The 17588-nt window shown below is 38.3% G+C and overlaps 1 protein-coding gene across 2 annotated transcripts in view; it reads left to right on the forward strand.

Annotated features, from left to right (window-relative positions):
• The window catches only part of LOC150100293 (intermembrane lipid transfer protein Vps13-like), a 654685-nt gene that overhangs the window by 380607 nt on the left and 256490 nt on the right, over positions 1-17588 (forward strand). The gene's annotated exons all lie outside the window — the stretch shown is intronic.

Consider the following 17588-nt stretch of genomic DNA (forward strand, 5'->3'; position numbering starts at 1 on the left):
TACCACATGGAAAACTATTACAAAAACTGGAGAGGGGAATAGATATGAGTCTAATAGAATGGATAGTAGGATGGCTGATAGACAGATACCAAAGTGTAGTATATAGTGGGGTGGAGTCTAGGAGAATGATGGTGACTAGTGGAGTACCACAGGGTTCGATACTAGGGCCACTACTCTTTAATTTGTATGTCAGTTACTATTTAGATGATCTGAGTATGGAATGCAGAGCAACGTATCTAGGCTTTTACCCACCTTGGGAAATTGCCCAATCCTAAAAAGTTAGTATGGCATTGAAATACAGCTTATTGAAATACTGCTAGGAATACAACTTAACAAGGTTTAAAACTTTGTGTCACAATGATATAGACCAAGATTTAAACATATCACTTCAGAATATTTGAATTTTTTTTTTTTTAATTTAATGCAGTGGAACAAAATTGCATTCTTCATGTTTTGTGTTAAACAATGAAGAAGAGCTCACAGAAATAATTTTTCTTTCTTAACTAATTTGACTTAAGTAACCTAATTAGAAATAAAAGAAGTATTTTCAAGAAAGCAAAACTGTGATATGGATAAGTGATTCAAATACATACATTCAGCTTACTCAACTGGCAATATTTAATTTTATTATTATTATTATTATTGTTCCGGGAAACTCCAAAGAGTCGTCAGACTCATCGAGGGAGGCCCTAACATCATGTTTGGAACAACTATTCAGCATTCACACAGTATCTATCATATCTTGCCTTGAACTCATTCATTGTTGTAGCATCCACAACAGACTCTGGAAGCTTATTCCACTCATTCACCACTCTCCAAGTAAAAAAGCTAGCTCTAACACCCTTGTCAACCACGCTCTTGCCCAGCTTCCATGCATGGCCCCTAGTCCTCCCACCACCAGTCATATTTTCAAAAATATCTTCTGGATCAATCTTATAAAAACCCTTCAGTAATTTGAATGTCTCAATCATATCACCCCTCCTTCGCCTATCGTCCAATTTCTGCAACCCACAAATCCTCAACCTATTCTCATAAGGTTCATTCCACAGACCTGCTATCATCTTGGTCACTCGTCTCTGGACCCTCTCCACTTCCTCCCCATCACGAAGAAACCCTGGTGCCCATAACTGGGCACAGAAGTCCAGATGGGGTCCTATCAAGGCTCGATACAGAGGAACAACAACTTGTTTGTCTCTGCATGTTAAAGTATTTTTCATAAGCCAAGTGATTTGGTAAGCTGTTTTAGTCACTTTTGCAATGTGCCCCCTAAACTTCAACTCCCAAATCCCTGGCCTCATCAATTTCCTGGAGTACGGTTCCACTAATGCGATATACTGCTGCTGTTCTTTTCACCCCAAAGTGCATAACCTTACACTTTGCCACATTAAACTGACATCCATTTTTCCTAGCCCAGTCCACCAAACTATCCAAATCATCCTGTAAAATTTTGACATCCTGTGCACTCAAAATTGCTCTACCCAACTTTGCATCATCAGCAAACAAGTGAACACTTCCTCTCAAATCCTTTCCAATATCATTGATGAACAAATTGAAAAGCAGTGGTCCAAGAACAGAGCCCTGCGGCACTCCACTAGTCACAAGCCGTCTTTTTGACTCCACTCCTGAATAAACCACTCTCTGGTATCTCTCCTTCAACCACCCTCCTATCCATCTTACCAACTCTATATCTATCCCCATCTGCTCCAGTTTACTGATTATGGTTCCATGTGGTATCCTGTCAAAGGCCTTGGCAAGGTCCAGTAGTATCACTGTAAACCCATTACCCCTATCCAGTTCAGCCGTCACTGTGTTATAAAACGTGAGCAAGTTACTGAGGCATGATCTACCCTTCACAAAACCATGTTGTCCCCCATACAATATCCCATTTTCATCTCTCCAATCCTGTATTCTTTTCTTGACTAATTTCTCTAAGACCTTGACAATGATTCCTGATATGCTAATCGGTCGGTAATTTACAACAGCAGTCTTGGAACCACCTTTATGCAGTGGAACTATTTTTCCCTCCTTCCACCCGCTCGGGACTAACCCAGACCCGAGACTCAAATTAAACAAAATGGTCAAGGGTACTGACAATTCTTTAGCTGCTTCTCGTACTACACGAGCTGGTATACCAACCAATCCCACAGATGTATTGACATTGAGGTTATGCAATAGAAATAGACTACTCACCTCCACTTCATTCACCACAATTCCCGTATAATCTACTGGTTTATTCGTTTCTGCAATGTCATCACCTGGATGATATATTCTTGCAAAGTGCTCACTCAGTAACTCTGCTATCTCAACTGATTCAGTTACCTCCATACCATCGGCATTCTTTAAAATCATTCTGCCATGTACATTTTTCCTTTTACTTGCTACATATCTAAAAAACTGTTTAGGATTCTCTTAGCCTGCATGGCCAATGTTCTTTCGTAATCCTTTTTTGCTTTTCTTACCACACTAGTCACCCTTCTGGCCTGCGCTTTATACCGTTCATGTGCCTGCCGGTCACCTTTCTCCTTAAATTCCCTCCATAGTTGTTTCTTTTTTTGCAGCTCAAGCTTAATGGTGTTATTCATCCATTTAACCCCTACTTGATTTATTATTCCGACTCTAGGTATACAGTCAGCCATTGCTTCATGCAAGCACTTCTTAACTACCTCCCATGCACTATCAACTTCTAGTCCTTGCAGTTGTACATGCCATGGCACTGAGCCAATCAAACTCCTAAGCTTGTCATACTTTCCAGCCCGATAATTCCACATGTACCCTGTCTTAATTGAAAATTCTACACCTTTAGCCACCTCCCAAGTCAAGAACCTATGATCACTCTCACCGATTGGTGGCAATGTGGTCATATTTGTTACAGCCAAATCCTCAGATGTAATTACTAGGTCAAGCACTCTCTGACCCCTAGTATTTTCCATTACATGCTGTCGCAGATAGTTATCCCTTAATAACCGCATAAAATCCAATTCCTTCCTCCCGTGTGTCCTCTCCTCACTCCAATCAATGCGACCATAGTTGAAATCTCCCATAATAATCACCCTCCTTCCACTCATTTCTTCTATTTGCTTGTGCATACTGTCACCAACATCTTTTCCATCACCTAGTCTATAGCAGCACCCAATTGTATATTTAGTTCTGCTAGCCACAATCTCACACCAAATGGCCTCAAATGTGCTCTTTTCTCTATCCTGCAATTCAACTTCTATTCTCCTTGGCTGTACCTCATCCGCTATCATCAGCAATACTCCTCCCCCCATTTTATTCTTTCTGTCATTCCTGAACACGCTATACCCATCACATTCGATCCCACTAGCTATATCATCTACAGTAAGCCATGTTTCACTAATACCAATAACCTGTGGTCTGGAAGTGCCAACCATGGCCAAAAACTCTTCCTTCTTGTTCCTAATACTCCTAGTATTAGTGTACATGAATTTAAGACCCCCATTAGCCCCAACCCTACCTTGATGCCTTATATTAACTATCCCACTCTGGTTTGTTGTCCTTATTTTCTCTAGCATATTATATTCATTCTTACATTCAACTGCCTCCCTAAGGACTGTATATCTACTCCCCCCCCCCTTAACAAATCTAGTTTCCCTGAATTTGCACATCCACTACGTTCAGCAACACTTTCTCAAGTCTTCTTACACCATAACCATTCAAATGTAAGCCATCCATCTTATATAGATCCTTTCGCCCATCAAACTCACTCCACACGTCCACAAATTCCACACCACTCGCCATACATAACCCACGCATAAAGTCATTCGCAATTATGGCCCTCCTTTTAAACATTTCACTGTCATACCGTGGCAAAAGACTAATCATTCTAACTCTCTCACTCTTTTCTTTTGCTACCTCAAACAATTCATTCAGGTCTTCTATCATTTCCATTTTATCTCCTTTCAAATCATTCGTACCTGCCACAACAATAATTTCTATCACCCTTTCCTTTTGCTCTCTAATTGACTCAGTTACATCCTTTATGGTCGCACCAGGTTGGTACGATTTTGTCAAATCCTCTACTAACACACCTCGTACTAACGAGTCTCCATACAGCACTCTATCCTTCATTTTGTTCATGTTCACATTCATACACTTATTTTTCCTGTCATACCTTTTATTATTGGTTGGTTCATTCAGTCGACTTTTGTTCGTGCACTCTAGCTGCTGTTTTGCCCTTTCTATCGCACCATTCAACAACGCGATCTCACTCAATGCATCTATCTCATCTTTTTTATTCTCTGAGAAACCATTAATACTATCATTCACACTTTCTACATTCACACTCTCATAATTCTCATGTACAACCTTGCCGTTTCTTGTCATATCGCTATTTTCTTCATTCTGGAGAAGTTTGACAAAAATATCACACTCACGATCCGAAATACACTTCAATTCCTCATTCTCCCTACATTTTCTACACACATTCAATCCATTATTATCATCTATCCACGCTCCAACCCCAATCCGTACATTTCACAGCTAGTACACTGACTCATTTCTTTTATACTACCGTTCTTTGATAAAGACGGCGAACCATCATTACTGGCCGCCATTTTCCTTCGTACAAGTGCCATAATTATTGCAACGTGTTTTATCAAATAATAAGTTATAACACACCAAAAACACACAAATAGACGCACTAAAATACGCAAGGTAAATAAACTACGCAATATTAAGTAATTTTATCAACGATAACTGAAAATAATACTTATCTTATCAGGAGCTTGCACGAACACTACACACTACGATATAACCTCGAACTCTCTTCCATCCCACTAGCCAACTTTAATTAAACAACTTTAAAGTTGATCATGCAGCACGTGTACTACCATGACCTAGAAAACAAACCACAGTATATCTCCATTGCTATTGGCATGGGAATAAACCTTTTATCACCCACTTGGCAGTCTATCAAAGTAAAATGTAGTGTAAGTTGTTTATTTTCTACAAAAGCGGTTGTAGTTCAGAAATGAATTAGGAGCACAGGTATTGACAAGGTGCCTAGGCTCCCCTACCGCATGAGGTAGTGGTGCCAGAGAAAATTCAGTGTGCCAAACCAATCTCTTACATAATATACAATTAGTTGCTTGACTAAAAGTGTTCAAAAGCATACACATTCCAATATTAAGCTTTTTAAAAATCACTGTTCAATGGAGTGGACAGGCTTAGAAAGCAAAATTTAATATGAGTGAACTGTAACTAATATTTAGCACAGCTTGTAGGGAAATTGCATCCATTGCCATCGATACATTTCTGAAGCCTTTTATTTCATGCTTAATAATCACACCTGCCAAAACTTGTGTTTGTTTTAAATTTTAAACAAATACAATATAAGGAGACGTAAATTTGGATCAATTTCACAAAAAGCAACTAGTTTTGCAAAAATGTGTTACTGTTGATATCATATATCAGCAACTAATGTTATTCAGAAGTGGGGAAGGAAAATATAGTTTTTAAAACCTTTTATCCACAGTCATGATTTTTCTTCTATTACATTATACATCATGTGTTATTTTAGTTTAGCTTATTTCTATATAAGAAGTAATTATTATTATTAAAAAGAATGGTAATGCATAATTAATTAGTATTTGACTCTAGGAGATATTTATAGAATAAAAAAGAAATTTGTGTGTCTAACCCTCTATTGAGCCCCCTTAACTCAGCCCTCTGCTTGGATAGACCCAGGTTCTAATTCCATGTATGATGTGAGGAACCTTATTAGGTGTTTTCAATTAAATTGTGAATTAGCTGGTCTCATACATAGGTGGAGGTTTTTTTTTTGTCCCTTAAAACAGCAAACCAGCGAGAAAAACACACATAATATAAAGACATAGGACACGCTATTCCATCAGATTTGGTTTCAAATACCTGCATGGGTCTACGTGTAAGCCTAAATCAGAAAGAAAGATAGGACCTTCTGCCTCATGGAAGCTCACCTGAACATTGAGTGCATTGTGTATCAAACTTTTTTTTTTTTTTTTGCAGCAAAATATAGTGGAAATTTTCCAAACTATTCTGCCCGCTGTTATAACAATAACCCATTTAAGCACATTTTTTCATAGGCTTTCTTAAACACCATAAATAAAAGAAGGTATGTTCACAAGTATATTAACATGCAGCCAGAACAGCTTTTTCAAAAATGACCAAGTTTTTCTAAAGATATGAAAGACCTTAAATAAATTGATTGCATGACATATGGATAGCTAGTTTGGCTGGCCGATGGTGCATATCTGCTCTCCAGCCAAAAGGCTGTGGGTTCAAATCCCGCCATGGCATGGATGTTTGTGATTGTCTGTGGAAAAACTAGTGGTGGTGGTTGGCGGTAGATGTCATTGGTGTAGTTGCAGTTAGTTGGTGGATTGAGTGGTGGAGACAGAGTTGTAGAGCAGGTGCCCTCCCTTGATGAGTCTTTGGACTCCCTGGAGATGTCAAATAATAATAATATTATGAATTTGGTTGGTATTCATTTACCGATAAATGACCACTAAAAGACACATTCATTATTATACTAAAATGTATATCTCCCATGTTTTATTCTTTCATGTTTCTTCTGTATTTCACTAATTTTACAAATTTATTATAAAATTAGTGTTTATTCTAACATATTAATGCATAGATATTCTGTTTTAATGTTTTTATTAATGAAATGAGAGTATTTGACCTAGTATTGATGGTTTCATTTAGAAACAAGATGTCGTGAAATTATTTTACATCTGTAATATGTATTGATATTATTTCAGCTAATGTTTATTGTTTTTCAGAATTAGAGAAGTTCATTCCTTTGTTTAATGTTATTAGCAACAAACATTTCACTTTCCCTCATTTATATATATTACTTAAAAATAATTTATTATATGAAATGTATGAATTTCAACTGAGATTTATTGCTGACAAGGAAGATATAAAACCATGATCATGATTTAAATTAGTTGGAAACTAATTTAAATCAAATATCTACACATCTACAATACAGTATCTCAAATACTTTAATTAGCATTTTTATTTCTCTAAAAACAAACAGTACTAATTGCTGAGAATTAAAGAGGCAGAAGTATAACCTAAAAATCAACAGTGAACAAAATGGTTTAATGTTATAACTTTATTATTATTATCATCTGAGACCTCCAGGGAGTCAAGGACCCACTGAGTGAGGTTATACATCACCCAAACCAGCTATCATACCTTCCCTTAAACTGATTCATTAGATGCACCCACTGCTGTGTGAGAGAAAAACCTAGCTCTTGCCCCTTTCTTGACTGAGAACAAACTTAAGCTCCATGGATGCCCTGTGTTTTCTCCTCACCTTATAGTAAAAAATTTCATTAGATAATATCCTATAATATCTATTCAGAAGATTATAGACCTCTATCATAATCACTCCTTTCTCTGTTAATCAGTCTGTAAATCTACATGCTATCTGCCCTCATAATCTAAATCCCATAATTCTGATCTTTGTAACTCTTCTTTGCACCCTTTCCACAGCTTCTTTATCCACTTGGAAGACCAAATCTGTGCACAGTAGTTGAGGTGCTGTCTTATCAAGGCCTTATTACAAGGTAAAATGACTTCCTTATCCTTACATGTCAAGGTTTGCTTTAATATTGCAATATCCTCTGAGTTGTATTTGCAATTTTTGTTATATGACTATTGAACTTTCATTTCTTGTCCATTATTATTATTATTATTATTATGGGTATCTCCATGGAGTCAGTAGACTCATCGCGGGAGACCCAAACTAGCAAAACAATATCTGTCATATCTCTTCTTGAATTCATTTACAGACGAAGAGCTCACAACTAAGTCAGGCAATGAATTCCACTTATTCACCACCCTCCAGGCAAAAAACCTTGTTCTGACACCTTTGTTAACCACACTCTTCTTTAATTTCCAGAGATGACCTCTTGTTCTTCCATCACTATCACACAGCTGAAACATTTCCCCTGCATCAATCCTATAAAAACCTTTTAGTAATTTGAATGTTTCTATCATATCCCCTCTTCTTCGCCTATCACCCAATCTCTGTAATCCACAAGCTCTCAATCTATCAATGTAGGGAGCATTTTTTATATCACTCACCAACTTGGTCACTCTTCTCTGAACCCTCTCCACAGCCTCCTCATCTCCAAGGAATCCAGGTGACCAGACCTGAACACAGTAATCCAAATGTGGAAGTATCAATGCTTTATAAAGGGGAATAATAACCTCTTTATCTCTGGATGTCAGTGTGTTCAGTTTTTGCACCATCCTTGTTCAATGGAACTATCATACATTCCTGCAGTATCATTCCTGAGCTGAGACTCAAGTTATTCAAACATGTAAAAGGCCTAGCCAGTTTGGCTGAACATTCCTTTGGCAAACATGCAGATATTCCATCTGTCCCTGTTGACAAATTCTTATCCAGGTTATGCTACAGCTTTTCAGCCTCATTTTCATGCACCTGTAACTCTTCATCCAATGTAGCAGTAGCACTGTGCACTGTGCTACATACATCTGGTTAATATATCTTGGCAAAGTGAGCACTCATTAATTGAACAATCTCATTTGCTTCTGACACTAGAGTACTATCTGCATTCACTAAAGTTATTCTTCCACATTCATTTTTTCTTTTTCTTGTGGCATAACAATAAAAGTCTTTTGTTATTATATTTTATCATTATATTATATATTATTTGTTATTATATTTTGTCTTTAGCTTGCATAGTCAATTTCTTTTCATACTCTGATTTAGCTTTCCACACAATACTTGTTAGTTGTCTGGCCTGTGCTTTATATATTTCATAACTCTTCTCTCTCTTATTCTCATGATATTCTTTCCACATTGTCTTCTTCTTATGGATCTCTTGCTTAATAAGACTGCACATTCATTTCACTCCAATCTTTCTTTTCTTTCTTTTTTTTTTTTTTTTAACTCTAGGATACATTCAGATGTAACTTCATTTAAGCACATTTTCAATGATTCCCATGCAGTGCTGACCTCGTTCCAATTCAGTAACTGAATTCTCCTAAGTTAATTATAATTTCTAGCTTTATATATCTGTTTGTATGTGCGCGCGCGCACACACACACACACACACACACACAAGCAATTAAACTGACATCTTTCATGTTGTGAAAAACTGAATGAAAACCACAAAACTACTACTGTCCAGTATCATCCTCAGATAAGTTTAATAAAACTTTGAGGATGTCAATAGAAACATCACTAGAACAAAAAGAAAAAAATGACATGGATATTTATCAGAAATCAATGAACCCAGTAATTTGTACTGAACAGTGAATGTAATAATAATAATATGCTGGCCTGGTTGACTGGTTCGAATCCCACCATGGGCACGGATGTTTGTGATTGTCTGTGAAAATACTAGTGGTGATGGGCGGTAGATGGTGTTAGTGTAGATGATGACGACGGTAGTTGTGGTTCGTTGTAGTTGGTGAACATCATCAGATTCCTGATATGTATCCTCAGGGGGGGCGGGTGTACAGGATAATTATGACAGTATTTAATTTAAAAGTTACACCATTACTAAATTCCAGTCAATAATTTTCCTCCAAATTAATCTATTATCTGTCTCCCGTGTTATCAGATGCTATGTATCTGTCTTTTAAGGCACTTTTTACTGTTTCATTTCATCTACATCCTGGTCTATGAATCCTTCTCCTGCCAACCTGACAAAGAACACTTGTTTTGCTAATCTTTCCCCTCTCATTCTATTTAAGTGACCATACCACCTGAAATTAGCTCCACTAACACATTCCTGAAGGCTAATAATCACAAATTCTTTCCTAATATCCTCAGGTTTAATATACTACTGTCATCGATGCCATATGTTGACTCCACTAATTTTTCTCAGAACCCTCATATCAGAGTTCTTCAGTCTTTGATCAAGAGTTTTATTTCTAACCCAGCTTTCAGAGCCATAAGTTAAAATTGGTTTGAACACCATCTTGTATACATCTATTTTAGTGTATTTACTAATTTCTTTCTTATCTCATATAAATTTATTATTTTATTATTATTATTATCATCCACCCTCCATGGAGTCAGAGACTCATCGTGGGAGGTTCACACTATTGCACACAATGGTTATCCAACTGTGCCTTAAACTGATTCACTGTGTTTACATTCACAACACACTCAGGCAGTGCATTCCACTCATCAACCACTCTCCATGCAAAGAACCTTCTCTAGTAACTAGTAACATTACTGGCTTAACGGGTGAAGCAAAAGCTTTTCATATTCCCGGCTATCTTAATAGAGACTGTGAGTAGAAAGAGTTTATGAGCTAATTGCTCGCCCTCAGCAGGCTAGGAGATTAATCCTCAGTGAGGGGTTTGAGGATGGCTTTAGGTCTTTTGTGCTTTGAGTAGTCCATAGCATCATAGTCGGCAGCCAGTTGGATCAGTCTGTTAGGGTGCACAGTTGCCTTTGAAAAGAATTTGGTTGCTATAGTCTGCATGAAGGTGTAGATATAGGGGACCTCCGTGTCCCGGTGCAGTCGGACAGTTCGGACGAACCATGGAGCGCCCAGGATCATTCTGAGACACTTGTTCTGAATGCGTTGTAATTTAATGATATTTGAGTTTGAAGTATGGCTCCAGGCCGGTGAGGCATAGGTGAGTATTGGACGAACCATCAGTTTATATATGAGAAGTTTGATTCTGGTGCTCAGCTTACTGTTTCTGTTTATTAGCGGATAGAGCTGGGCTATGGTTTTTGACGTGTTTACACAGAGAGTCTTGATATGGGAGTTGAAAGTCAGTTTTCTGTCCATTACTACACCAAGATATTTGATCTCTGTTTTCCACTGAATTTTTGTGTTAAACAGGAGAATATCTTCATTAGGAAGCACTGATCTTCTAGAGAATAAGACGGCTACGCTCTTCTGAGGGTTCACCTGGAGTCGCCATTTGGCAAAATATTGTTCTATTTGTAGTAGGTTTTCTTGCAGTTTCTTGATGGCTAAATGAGGCTTTAATGATCTGGCCAATATCGCCGTGTCATCAGCGTAAAGAGCTTTAATTGAAGATAATGGGTTGTGTGGGATATCATGCAAGTATAAGGAGAATAAGATCGGTGCTAATAAGGATCCTTGTGGAACTCCAGCCAAGATGTGTTTCTGTGCAGACACTACTCCACTTAATCTCACTTGCATGCGCCTATCGCAGAGGTATGTCTTGATGAGTTGAATGATTCCGATTGGAACACCGGATGATATAAGCTTGTATAGCAAACCATAATGCCAAACCTTGTCAAATGCACTGGCTAAGTCTAGGAAAACAGCCCCAGTGCATTGACGCCAGTTAAAACCTGTAATGATATGTTCCACCAATCTGTGTATTTGTTGAGTGGTACTATGCAACTGTCTGAAGCCAAACTGCTCCTCAGGCAGGATGTTTAACTGGAGTACTGAATCTTGAAGCCTTGTAAGAATTACCTTCTCAGCAATTTTTCCGAGATTAGAGATGAGACTGATTGGTCTGTAATTTTGTGGCAGAGTGGGATCCTTTCCAGATTTATGAATTGGTATTATGTACGCCAGTTTCCAGTAGGAAGGGAAATACTTGTAGTGAAGTATGGAGTTGATTATGTTTGCTAAATGAACAATAGCTTTGCGAGGTAGAAGTTTTATAACTTTGTTGGAGATACCGTCGGGTCCAGGAGCCTTTTTATTTTTGAATTTCTGAACAATAGCATATATTTGAGCAGGCGAGGTGGGTGTGATTTGAGTGGATTGTGTGGGAGCAGAATTGAGCGAATATCTGACATTACGGTGTATCTTGTAAATATGACTAATGTCAAGGTGGTCGTAGGCAGGTTTGCACTGTTTTTCAAGGTGATTCGCTATTGCCTCGGCTTTTTCAGCATCAGTGTGGATGAGGCCTAAATCAGTTTGTAGAGGGGGAAGAGGTTTGTTTTTGTTCTTGATCTTACGGATAAGATTCCATACAGAGTGGTTATCAGTGGAGATGGAGGTCAGTTTTTCTTCCCAGAGTTGAGATCTATGAGTTGCGAGTGCATCTCTCACTGCAGAATTTAACCTATTTAAGATCCGCTTGTCTTGTGGTGCCCTAGTGTTGTGGTATCTTTTCCTAGCCCTGTTTTTTCCCTAATCAGATTCATAATATCTTCGGGCAGATGGTTGGGTTTGTGGGTAGTTACAGGGGTAGTAACTGCTGCACAGGCTGCTGTGATCTGTTCTGTTAGATTTTTGACAGCTATCTCAATTTCCTCTTTTGATTTAATGATGGGAACAGGACCAATATATTTTGGAAGCATCTTGGAGAGCCTTTCCCAGGGAATAAATGAGTGAGGGGGTGGAGATAATTTTTCAAGATTTCCTAATTTTAATCGTATTGGGTTATGATCTGATGATAAATCATTGATTGTCATTAAATTGTATTGGAGTCTAATGTGCTGCAGTATGGCAATGTCCAATACATCAGCCCTACCATAAGTGTTGTGATGGGTGGGATCAGCAGGGCCTATTACGTGAAGGTTGTTGAAATCAGCATAGTTCTGTAGTATCTGTCCATTTTTGTTAGTGGAGTGGCTATTCCAGGTAGGATGTTTGGCATTTAGATCCCCTGCCACAATGGTAGGCTCTCCAGTATCAAATATGGCATTCAAGTCAGAAGATAGTAATGATTTTTGTGGTGGATGGTATGCTGCAAAAATTTTTAATTTGCCTACTGAGCTCGTGAGAATCTCAATGCCAGTGACCTCAAGAGTGGAGGTAGGAGGAAGGTTTATGGAGTGATGTGAGATAAAGTTCTTGATGAAAATTGCTGTGCCTCCACCTCTGTGGGTTGATCTGTCAGTTCTATATGATTGATATCCGTAGATTTTGGGATTGTCTGCTGGTCTTAGATGTGTTTCGTTTAGTAATAGAACATCTGGCCGATGTCTATGGACAAAATTTTTAAGTTCTAGGATCTTATTTCTTAAGCCGTTGGCATTCCAGGCTATTATCTCTAAGGATTCTGGTTTTAATTTTTTACTGTTCATTAGTGAGCGCTGAAATGATGACTTGGGTGTCTGTTAGTAGAACTTTGTGAAGGATTAGATCTGCTGAAATCTAATAGCATATTTGCCAGGGACGCAGTGATGATAGCTGTCAAATTTGGGCGTGAAGCTGGCTGTTCTAGGGATGTCTGTTTAGGGCGGGTTACATCCGCATATGACCTGGACTGCCTTTTTAGAGTTGTTTTTTGAGGGAACTCAGTTTTCGGCAGATGGGCTTCTGAATCTTTATTCTGAACTTTAGGAGACTGTGAAGTAGCTGCAGATGTAGGTGAGCTAATGGAAGGAGAGAATGTTCCCTCTTCTGACCTCCTATTACGTGGATTATATAAACATCCTTTGTAGTTGGATGTGTGAGGGCCGCCGCAATTGGCACATTTAGCCGGGGTAGATTTTGGTTTAGAGCAGGTGTTCGTTGGGTGACCAACCCCACACTTCAGACACTTGAACTCTGCCCTGCACATTTTCTGGGCATGCCCAAATTTTTGACATCTGTGGCATTGCCCAGTAGAAGCTCTCTTCCTTAACGGTTCTACCGAGATTTTCAATCCACAGATGGTTGTCAAGTCATATATGTGTTTGTGGGCTTGACTGATTTCGATCAGCACCAGTGGCATTGGAGTCTTGTCCCTCCTGGTCATTCTGCTGACCTTGATTGGTGGTAAATCATTCGAGTGCAGATCCGCAATGATTTCATCTGTGGAGACATCCTCAGGTACGCCTCTAATTACAATCTTAAGATTTTTTTCGGAGCCGAGCGAATAAGTATGGTACTGGACCCCTCTAGAATTCAGTTCTGCTGTCAACCTACGGTAATCTGAGACAGTGTTGGGGTGGATTTTGACACCATCTGTGATATTCTTTGCATTGTTGTACGAAATCTTTAGGTTGTACGTCATGTTCTTTATTGTCATCCATTTTTTCTTCTCACGCAGAATAATCGGGGGGATCTTTTCCCTTGCGGAGGTAGGAGAGTCTGCAGCAGAGCCATCTTCTACTACAACATCCATTATTGGTGATTCAGAGGTCGCGGTTTTTCGCTTTTTTCTTGCGCGAACCTCCTGAAAATTAGCATCAGCATGGTCAGTGCGGGAATGATCATCAGCCGCCGCTGATTCCTCAGCAGCGCCGCCCTGAAGCAGTTCAAGGAAGCTGAGTATCGTCAGCATCAACCTCTTGGATTTCATGAACTACTACCTTGCCAGGCCATTTTGTGTGGAGCAGATTTCCAATGTGCTTGAAAATGGCCAGGAGCTGTTTAAAGGTGAGGTCCTCGTACGGTACATCTGTGGTTGGATCCGCAAGTTGTTCTGCGGAGCAGTACATGCTGTCCATTTCCACCGCACTATGGTAATAGACAGTTTCTATAACACAATGGCGATGCTGATGGCAGTAAGCCTAGCGTATCGCCGTTGTTTTAGAAAGAAAAGGTTAACTTACCTACTAGATAAAGCACTGAGGAAAATATGTGACTAATTATGGTAGCAAGCAATTAACTACTAACCCTAATGATTAAGCATAACTATAAATCGCTAAAAACATATCAAACTCGATTATAATTCACTATCAATAATACACGACACTAAACACTACAACACGAGCCGCCATCTTTTTTTCATTCCCCAATAAGAACCTTCTCCTCACTCCTCTGCTCTTTATACAGTTTCCAGCAATGGACTCTTGTTCCACCCCCCCCTCCACATTCTATGAAAAATCTCTTCCATGTCAACCTGATAACAACTCTTGACTATCTTGTATGTCATAATCATATCCCCCCCCCATTCCATCTCTTTATGATGCCTTGCAACTTACATTATCTCATTCTGTCCTTATATTCCACATTCCAACCACCAGTGACCACTTTTGTGGACCCTTTCCAACATATCCTCATCACCACGAAAACCCAGCAACTAAATCTGTACACAGTAATCCATATGAGGCCTCCTCATATGGATCTGGAACAAATCCCAGAACACATCCCAACTTAACATCAACATAGTTCAAGATTAGTACTATCAACAAAGAAATGGAACTAGCAGAAGAACTGAATAAGTACCAGATCGATATAATAGGTGTGACTGAAACAAAGAAGACAGAAACAAGGGAGATCTTTCTAAGTGACAAATGCAAAATGTTATATTCTGGCAATAACAATCAGGGAAATGAGGGAGTAGCCATAGTATTCAACACTACATATGAGGATAATCTTTTTGAATAGCAGGCAATATCAAGTAGAGTGATGTGGGCAAATATCAGAATGGAAAACTGGACAATGACACTTGTGGTTGTGTTCCTACAGAAGGTTCTACCAAAGAAGATATGGAGGAATATTTTGAAGCATTAGAGAAGGCAGCTAGCTCAATGAAAAAGAAAAAGTTGATCCTTGTTGGAGATCTAAACAGCAGAGTAGCAAATGATTACACGACATATAGAAATGCTTTAGGAAAATTTGGAGAGAAGTGCAGAGCTAGTAATAATGATAAATGCCTGCTGGATTTCTGTTCAGGAAATGGATTAGTTATTACTAACACCGTGTTTCAACATAAAAATATGCACAAATTCGCATGGAGAGAAGATGCAAGAAGTAAGGAAAGTCTCATTGTCTATATTATAGTTGATACTGATGTTTTCGCATTGGTTCAGGATTTGAAATAGGAAGTTGCAATAAAGAGCCAAATCTCACCAAAATCTCAAATCTCAAAATATTACATTTTGCAACATTGAATTGACATTTCCACTTACCTGTCCATGCATGCAATCTATTCAAGTCCTGTAAGACCATAACATCTGCTCGACTCTGCATTGCTCTCCCCAGTTTTGCATTATCTGCAAACATCTGCTTATCGCTTGTTAAACTCATCCCAATATCATTCACATTCGATGTACTCCCTTCTCCACTAACATACCATTCATGATTTTGGCTCTCCATCACAACTCATGATTGTCAGGTGTGGTACAGAAATCACTACCAACAAGTGGCTTGGATAGGACTGGTTATAGACCTAAAAAGGAATTACTGTGTTTGTTTACAAATGTCAGATGTATCAGAAATAAGGGAGATGAAATGATTTCACTGACTGAGTTTATTAGCCCAAAAATCATTGTGATAAATGAAACATGGTTGAATGAAGATGATATTCTAACAGTAATAGAAATGGAAGGATGCAGTATTTTTGTGAGAATGGAAAAGACAAGAAGGGGGAGGGGGCTAACTTCCTACCATACCAGCTTTACTAATTCTGTTTTCTATTTCCATATTTAATTTACCATCTTCACTAAAAATTGTGCCTAAATAGCTGAAATGTTTTACTTGTTCTATAGGTTCACCATTCAGAATACAGTTGATGGTTTCAATGTTTCTGTCTATTTCCATTATCTTTGTCTTTTTATTGCTGATTTTCATGCCAAATTTATTACAACAGTTATTCAATTTAGTCAGGGAATCTTGCAGACTTGTGCTGAATTTATTCAGAAGCATAACATCAACTGCATAAAGTTCCATTTCTTTGTTGATAGTACCAATCTCGAACTCTGCTGATGTTGATTTGGGACATGTTTTTGTATTTGTTCCATTAACTGTCTTGTTGCCATTCACCCTGGTTCCCCAACAAAAACAATGGGGGGAGGGGGCAGCCTTGTTTGATCCAGCATGAAATTATGTTATGTTGTATCACTTTAAGTTGTGGTTTAAATCAATAAGTATACAGTTTGGTCTGCTAAATCCCAAATTGCTAATCCATCCTCATTTGTTCAGTATCCAGGTAGACACCTAACAGGGTGCACTACAGGAAGGTGAGGATTAGACATTAGATCAGAAGCCCAGTTGGTTCTCCATATTCCTTAAAAGGCTATGTGGAGGTCTCCTCCCAGTTATATAACTTTGACCCTTAAGCATCCCAAAAATTATTATTATTAATTAACTATTTTACCCAATTCGTACAACATCAGAGCATATATCATACATATATATTTCACATATGTACTCTTTTTATGTTAATCCCACCTACAAATGGTTGCAAACCTGTAGTGTTTTGCAGCCATGGGCAGGCTAAGGTAATATCTAGTAAGCTTACTCTAGATACCAAACATTGAGATTTGATTTTGAAGCCACTTCATACCATCAGTGAGCAGCATGTTATTCACGCTAGATGATGAAATAACAATGGGACTAACATGAAAGCAGTCACCTAAGAGCACTCACAGAACATCCGCAGTGGGATTGAACTCACAGCTGTTATTTGTTATTTCAGATTATAGCCAAATCAACTAAGTCTATGAAGCCAGTAGTATTATATCTATTAATTTTGTGTTCTTCTGGCTTTTGTCTGTAACAGGCTGTGAAAGAACTCACAGCCTGTTAATTAGAGAGCAGAGACATTGCTGTGTGTATATTCATTTGTTGAGTCAAGCCAGCAAATTTTACCAATAAAACTTGTTATCCAAGTATAAATTATATGTATAATAGCAAAGATTATACTACAATATTAAAATGATGTTATTATCTTACAATATTGTCACATTACTAATTAAGATGTTTTTCTTTCCC

The sequence above is a fragment of the Typopeltis vanoorti genome, chromosome 13 (genome assembly GCF_054136105.1).
Source record: "Typopeltis vanoorti isolate ZY-2024b chromosome 13, IOZ_Tvanoo_1.0, whole genome shotgun sequence".
NCBI classification, from domain to species: Eukaryota; Metazoa; Arthropoda; class Arachnida; order Uropygi; family Thelyphonidae; genus Typopeltis; species Typopeltis vanoorti.